The sequence below is a fragment of the Octopus bimaculoides genome, chromosome Z, assembly GCF_046866305.1.
Source record: "Octopus bimaculoides isolate indiv1 chromosome Z, ASM4686630v1, whole genome shotgun sequence".
Taxonomy (NCBI): domain Eukaryota; kingdom Metazoa; phylum Mollusca; class Cephalopoda; order Octopoda; family Octopodidae; genus Octopus; species Octopus bimaculoides.
In genome coordinates this window covers 39,958,308-39,966,758 of record NC_142944.1, presented here as the reverse complement: position 1 = coordinate 39,966,758, position 8,451 = coordinate 39,958,308, and positions in this window count along the sequence as shown.

Genomic DNA, 8,451 nt, shown 5'->3' with positions numbered 1-8,451 from the left:
AAGCAGTATTTACGTATAATTACAATTTAGGTTAGTTGAAATATGTTTGTCACATATTTCAACTGCTAAAGGCAAATACACTGCAGTTACTGTGGAGAAAAAATCTCTCTTATGGTAAAAAGGTGTGAAAACACCCCGTTCATTCAGTGTTGTCCTCTCTTGGGAAACTGAGACATTGATGTTTCGAGTTTATTGACTCTTGTCAATGAGAGATACCTAAGAGAGGCAACCCTGAATGAACTGACAAAGCTAATAGCTTTATATATAATACAACCAACTCATTGACTGATTTGCGCTAGTAGATCTCCCGATCGAGAAAAGTATCGGAGTAAATGCACTAAGCAGTGTTTACGTATAATCACTATTGAGTTTAGCTGAAATATGTTTGTCACTGATTTCTACTAGAACAAATCAGTCAATGTGTTGGCTGAATTATATATAAATATATTAGCTTAGTCAGTTCGTTCAGAGTTGCCTCTCTTAGGTACATCTCTTCGGCAAGAGTTAATAAACTCAAAACATTGATGTCTGAGATTCCTTAAAAAAGGCGAAACTGAACAAATAAGACGTTTCCAGACCTTTTTACCATAAGAGAGATTTTTTTCTCCATGGTAACTGCAGTGTATTTACCTTTAGCAGATGAAATATGTTACAAACATATTTCAACTTACCTAAATTGTGAATATATACTCTTTTACTCTTTTATTTGTTTCTGTCATTTGACTGTGGCCATGCTGGAGCACCGTCTTTGGTCGAGCAAATCAACCCTAGGAGTTATTCTTTGTAAGCCTAGTACTTATTCTATCAGTCTCTTTTGCCGAACTGCTAAGTTACGGAGATGTAAACACACCAGCATCAGTCATCAAGCAATGTTGGGGGAAGAAACACAGACACACATATATATCTATATACACACATGCATATATATATATGCACACACATACACACACACACACGTACACATATATATGTTTATATACATATATATATATATATGTATATCATCATCATCATCATTGTCGTTTAGTGTCTGCTTTCCATGCTGGCATGGGTTGGACAGTTTAACCGAGGGTTTATGAGCCCAATGACTGCACCAGGCTCCAATTTGATCCGGTAATGTTTCTACAGCTGGATGTCCTTCCTAACACCAACAACTCCAAGGGTGTAGTTGGTGCTTTTTACGTGCCACCAGCACGAGAGCCAGTCAGGCAGCACTGGCAATGACCATGCTGGAATGGTACTTTGTACGTGCCGCTGGCATTGGATCAGTCAGCCGGCATAGGCATCTATCACACTTGAATGGTGCTTTTTACATGCCACCAGCATGGGTGCCAATCAGGCAGTACTGTCATTGGCCATGACAACGAATTCACTTGCCTCAACAGGTGTTCGCAAGTGCAGTTCATTGTCTAATGATTGAAGGGTACACTTAAAGGGGCCAGTTATGCTGCACTGGCATAGGCCACGGTTACGGTCTCACTTGGCTTGCTGGGTCTTCTCAAGTACAGCATATCTCCAAAAGTCTCGGTCACTTGTCATCGCCTTTGTGAAGCCCAATGTTTCAAGAGCGTGTTTCAACACATCATCCCAGGTCTTTCTAGGTCTGCCTCTTCCACAGGTTCCCTCTACTGCTAGCATGTGACACTTTTTCATACAACTGTCCTCATCCATATGCAAGACATAACCATACCAGTGCAGTCGTCTCTCTTGCACACCACATCTGATGCTTCTTATCTCCAGCTTTTCTCTCAAGGCACTCACACTCTGTCGAGTATGCACACTGACATTACACATCCAGCAGAACATACTAGCTTCATTTCTTGCAAGTTACATATGTCCTCAGCAGTCACAGCCCATGTTTCACTGCCATGTAGCATGGCTTTTCGCACACATGCATCATACAGTCTACCTTTTACTCTGAGCGAGAAGCCCTTTGTCACCAGCAGAAGTAGGAGCTCTCTGAACTTTGCCCAGGCTATTCTTATTCTAGCAGCTACACCCCAGCTATTGTCTTAGTCACCTAGGTAACAGAAGCTATCAACTATTTCTAGCTTTTCACCCTGGAATGTGACAGAAGCTGTTTTCTGCATATTTTCACAATTAGGAAGGAACCAAGCTGCTGGAGTTCTGCGATGCAAATGATCTTATGGTTTGTAATATTAACTTCAGAAAACCTGCCAGTCACCTATTCACCATACCAGTCTGGTGGACACACTAGTCAAATTGACTATATCTTCACCAGGAAATGGGAAAGATGGCTACTTATAAATGCCAAAACATTCCCAGGTGAAGAATGCACCCCACAACATAGATTAGTAGTTAGTGACTTCAGGATCAGGGCTAAATGGATACCCAGAAGATGACCATCATGGAAAAGAAAGGTCTGGAAGCTTAAGGATTCTGTGAATGGACAGAGATTTAGAGATGTATTACTTGAAGCTTTTGATGAAATAGAAGAGGATATAGCATCACATGATATGACCAGATCTGTGGATAGTGCAAAGTCCCCTCTTGACCCAAGGTAATGTGGTGGTGGAACAATATAGTTGACAGGACCATTAGGGAAAATAAACAGGCATGGAAGGACTGGAAGAATGGTGATAGCAGGGAATTGTATCAGATTGACAGAAGGGAAGCTAGGAGACAGGTTTACTTAGACAGAGGGGAAGCAGATAAGAAAAAAATTGCCGATGTTCTGCGTCGTGAGGACCAAAGACTTGAAGTGCTTCATGTTGCAACACAGTGTGTGAGAGAAATGTGTCCACATGGATGATGGCTCACTTGCATTTAATGAGGCTGCAAAGAGAGAAACCTGGAGAAGCCACTATGAAAGGTTGCTAAATGAAGAGAATGAATGGGAGAAAGGGGCCAAATGTTGACCCAACAGAGGGACCAGTTATCCGAATTGACAGTACCATGGTATATAAAGCAATTAAGAGTATGAAGACAGGGAAAGCCCCCAGCCCATCAGGAATCACCACAGAGATGCTTAAAATATCTGGCAGTGTTGGCTATAGTCTACTCACCCGTATAGTCAATCAGGTGATACATGAAGGAATCATACCCCATGACTGTTGTAACAGCACACTATAGTCAACTGTTACAAAGGTAAAGGTGATGCATTAGTTACAAATAATTATAGAGGCATCAAGTTGTTGGATCAGGTAATGAAAGTCATGGAGTGGAATTTAGTCAACTAATTAGGGAGAGAGTTAATTTAAATGAAATGCAGTTTAAGTTTGTGCCAAGGAAAAGCAACACCAATGCTATATTTCTGGTTAGACAAATGCAGGAGAAATATCTAGCCAAAGATAAACTTCTGTACCTGGCTTTTATTGACATGGAGAAAGCCTTTGACAGGGTCCCCCGATCCCTTATCTGGTGGTCAATGCAGAAACTAGGGATAGATAAGCAGTTAGTGAGAGCTGTACAAGCCATGTACAGGGATGCTGTGAGTAAGGTGAGGGCTGGTAACGAGTATAGTAAAGAATCCTGGGTAGGGGTAGGGGTCCTTCAAGGATCAGTCCTCAGCCCCTCTTATTCATCATAGTTCTCCAAGCAATAACAGAGGAGTTCAAAGCAAGATGCTCCCGGGAGCTTCCCTTGCTCTAATAACTGAGTCACTATCAGAACTAAAAGCAAGGTCTAGAATTGAAGGGCCTTAGAGTCAAAATAGCAAAAACCAAAGTCTTAATAAGTAGGAAGGCAGACAAATCACAAATCCCTTCTGGTAGATGGCCCTGCGCGATCTGTAGAAAAGGTGTAGGTAGAAACTCCATAAGATGTACCCAGTGTAAGCTATGGACACATAAGAGGTGCAGCAATATCAAAGGAAGGCTAACTGGGAAGATAGTTTTTGTATGTAACAAATACTCAGAGACAATAAACACTGAAAATGTGCAGAAAATAGCTTCTGTCACATACCAGAAGTAGTTGATAGCTTCTGTTACCTAGGTGACTAAGACAGTAGCTGGGGTGGATGCTCTAAGAGTGTGGCTGCTAGAATAAGAATAGCCTGGGTAAAGCTCAGAGAGCCCCTACTTCTGATAACGAGAAAGGGTCTCTTGCTCACAGTGAAATGTAAACTATATGATGCATGTATGTGAACAGCCATGCTACATGGCAGCAAAACATGGGCTGTGACTGCCGAGGACATGTGTAACTTGCAAGGAATGAAGCTAGTATGCTCCACTGTATGTATAATGTCAGTGTGCAAATATGACAGAGTGTAAGCACCCTGAGAGAAAAGTTGGACTTTTCTCTCAGGGTGCTTACACTCTGTCGTGTAGGCACACTGATATTACACATTTTGAAGATATTTCTAAATGACTTTCTAAAATGAAATTCCATTATGCAGCTGAGGAGTACATTTCCATTGTACATTCTGTGGTGTTCTCACTACATGAATAAATGGAGCTTGTACGAAACGTACATACTGATATAACCTATAGAATTTTTGTTGCTTATCTTCAAATTATATTCACCAAATCTCTTGATTTTGTATTTGGTTTTTATCCTACCAAATTCTGGTGCCTCAAACATTTTAAGTACCACATTTAATCTTTTGATTAAATCTATATTATTATATATATACATATATATATATATATGGGAGAATATACGGAAAAACAACAACAGACGAGGACAGGTGGTGTAAATAACAAAAGGATGTATTAGTATGACGCTCGGGAATATGGAAAGTCTTTGACGTTTCGAGCTACGCTCTTCAACAGAAAGAATACGGAGACAAGGAGAAAAACACGGAGAAAAAAAATTGAATAGTGTCTAGTCAACGGTCAATCATAATAATATATATAATATATATAATAATATATATATCCAGCTGTAGAAACTCTGCCAAATTAGATGGGAGCCTGGTGTTGCCATCCGGTTTTACCAGTCCTCAGTCAAATCGTCCAACCCATGCCAGCATGGAAAGCGGACGTTAAACGATGATGATGATGATATATATATATATATACATACATGTGTGTGTGTGTGTGAGTGTGTGTGTGTGTATGTATAATTTAGAGAAAGACCACTATTAAATAATTCAATAATGAAGAATGTAATTCATGCCCCCTAGATAATAAATATGTCATAAAAACCGTGTTCTAAAAATCAATAAAGTACATAAAAGAATAACTAGTAAATGGTATAAAAATGACTATGCATGTTTCGTGGCTATATTTTCAAATAGATAACTAATAAAACCAATTCGATTAATAATCAAATTGATCTACAATTAAATCTATTCAAAAATAAAGTCACTCGTATTACGTTTTAAATTTTAGTTTAACAGCAATTCTTTGATAAGATAAGTTATGATTTTATTTTAAGAAACATTGTTAAATGTTTTTCGATTATTTATTTATTTATTGTTAAAACAAGTATTTCTTTTATATATTTATTTGATATTTATTATAAGTCACAATATGTACATTGATTTTTTAATTATAATTATTATTATTATTTATATTTTATTTTAGACCTGATGAGCGACTATATTTTTGAATAGATTTAATTGTAAATTGATTTGATTATTAATTGAATTATTAATCGAATTGGTTTTATTAGTTATCTATTTGAAAATATAGCCACGAAACATGCCTAGTCATTTTAATACCATTTACTAGTTATTCTTTTATGTACTTTATAGATTTTTAGAATAAGGTTTTTATGATATATTTTATTTTCTATATTTATTTACATTCTTCATTATTGAATTATTTAATAGTGCTTTTTCTCTGAATTATATACATATATTTTATATTGGGAAATTTGATTTAGTTTTGCTAAATTGAATTTTTCCCTGTAAGCTTTGGATTTTATTCCCTAATATATATATATATATATATATATACATACACCATGACATCAGTCAATAATAACAATAAATTGTAGTAAAGATTGTTTGCCAACAACATGGCAGTCCTGGTTTAGAATGAATGTTGCTGTAATTTAGCCCCAGGACACATCGTCTCCAGCTGGCTATACGACACGATCTGTGTCCTTATATTTTTGAACAAGGAAATCTAGCACCCCCACTCAGCTCAAAACAATATCTGTGTATCGCAATTTCCAGGTTATTTCCCTTCTCACTGGAGCTATTGAAGAAGATTTTGAGCCATACACCTCCTTAACATAAAAGTACAATTTCTTGGCATCATTTCTATCAGCTGCTTCTTGTGCCCCTTTTGCTCTATCAGTCCACCATTCCTGTTTAATTTTCCTGAGAGCAATCTGCACTTTCCTTTTCAGCTTTCTGTAAGCTTTGTTTGAGTTGGGGTTCAATGACTGAGAAAAAAGTGTATTGCCTAAATTTTGTTTTTCTAAAAGTAGATCATGAATTTCTGCTGATCTATCAGAGAACCAGTCACTGGACTTACGTGATTTAAATCCAACTGATGAACTTGCAGCCTGAAATACTTTCATTTTGAAATCTTGCCACAGATTGTTTGGGTCAAGTATGATACTTTTTATAGCATTGTGGAATCTTTGCAAGCTGCTTGATTATTTAAAATTTGCAACATTTAACTTTTGGGGTACCTTAGAAACAGACTGTTGATTTTTAGGCATTATCAAAAAATTTATTTTTCCACGCACTAGATGATGCCAGTGCTTAGATCTATGAGTGCAACCAGGTGGTTTTATATTTATTTTTCTGCTTAAACAAAGTATTGGTAACAACCAGATTATTCTCAGGATAAAATGTCAAAAGAGCTACTCCATTTTTATTACATTTTCCCATTCCATGTTGACCTAAAACAGGCCATGAAACATAGTCTTTTTCAACTGTTGTATTGAAATCTCCCAATATGACCAGCTTGTCAGAAATCGGTACTTTCCTCAATAACTGTGCTAGATCATCATAAAATTGTCCTACAGTTTCATCAGAATGGGACATTGTTGGTGCATAAATACCTTTTGTCAGTTCAATATGGCATGACATGGTTCGCTCAGATATGCCAATTGGAAGTTCTGCAATGGAGGATAGTAATGAATTCTTGAAAGCAAACTCAATGCCATATTCTCTACGCTGACCCTTAGGTAGGCCTCTCCAAAAGATAGTATATCCATAAGTAGGTTCATTTACTTGACCCTCACCAGAGAGACGAGTTTCAGAGAGCACAACTATATCAAGGGAATATTTCTGAAGCTCATAAGCAATAAGTGCAGTACACCTGTCTGGCCTCTTGTTGAAATTATCATCAAGAAGTGTGCACACGTTCCAATAGCCAAAATTCAAGGGATGTTTATTTTAACTTTTTCTTGAAGATTGTTTGACCACAGTGGCAGGATGACAACCGGGCCCAACCTTTGATACACTGGGCCACCTGCCAAGCCAGACCTGTTTCCCTGACATTCCCAAGCCTTTTTTGCCATTTACTGAATTTGTTTGAGACATTTTAGAGTAAGTTACAAGTGCATTTTTAGGTTTCTGCCAACCAACCAATTCAATGATTTTACTAAGATTTGGTGTACAGGAAGTACCGGTGCAGATGAATAATTTTCAGTGGGTGTAACTTGCACTGCACTATCCCCACCTATTGGCCCAAGAAGATTTTCACTGATGTGCCATGAATATTGACAAAACAGGAACTTTCAAGGTCTCCAGTTTTATTTTGGAGATTTCCTTCTCCTAGGTAGATTACCAACCAAGGTTAAAGAGCTTCTACCTGCCCATGAGGTAAGCTATCCCATTCCAGACACCAAACCAACACTCAAACACTCTATAAAGTGATCAAATATCACTCTGGTGACCATTCATACATAAAAAAAAGAATGATATGTAATTTAGAAATAAAGGGCATCCAACCATAGAAACCATGCTAAAGCAGACAATAGAGCTTAGCACAATCTTCTGACTTACCTGCTCTATTCAAACTGTCAAGCCCATACAAGCATGAAAGACAGATGTTTAATTATGTTGATGATATATACATACATATATATATATATATATATATATATATATATATATATATAAGAATGCACACACACACATGCACGCACATATGCGTGTATGCATGCATGCGCATGTGTGTAAGAATGTGTTATAAAATGCTTGTGTATGGTAGAGATAGTCACCAAGTGATGCCCAGAGAAATCTCAAACTTAAACTCTAACATCTTCATCAGGGTTAGGTACTCTTGATGTAGAAAGTCATACAGAAAAATTATCAGGTATAACAGAACAAACAGATCTACCTAAATATGTGCAGGTATGACAGAACAAACAGATCTATCTAAATCTGTGCTAGTTGAAACTTTTCCTTTGTTTTTATGTACACCTACAATATTGCCTCAGTATTGAACTCCCTTGAATAATATGAATGGTTATATCAACCAAGTATTGATTATCTGAAACAGCTGTAAAGATAAGATTTAATTGTAAACTCTATATGCAGCTTTTCAAGTAAATATATTCCTTACACCTGTTTTTGTTTGT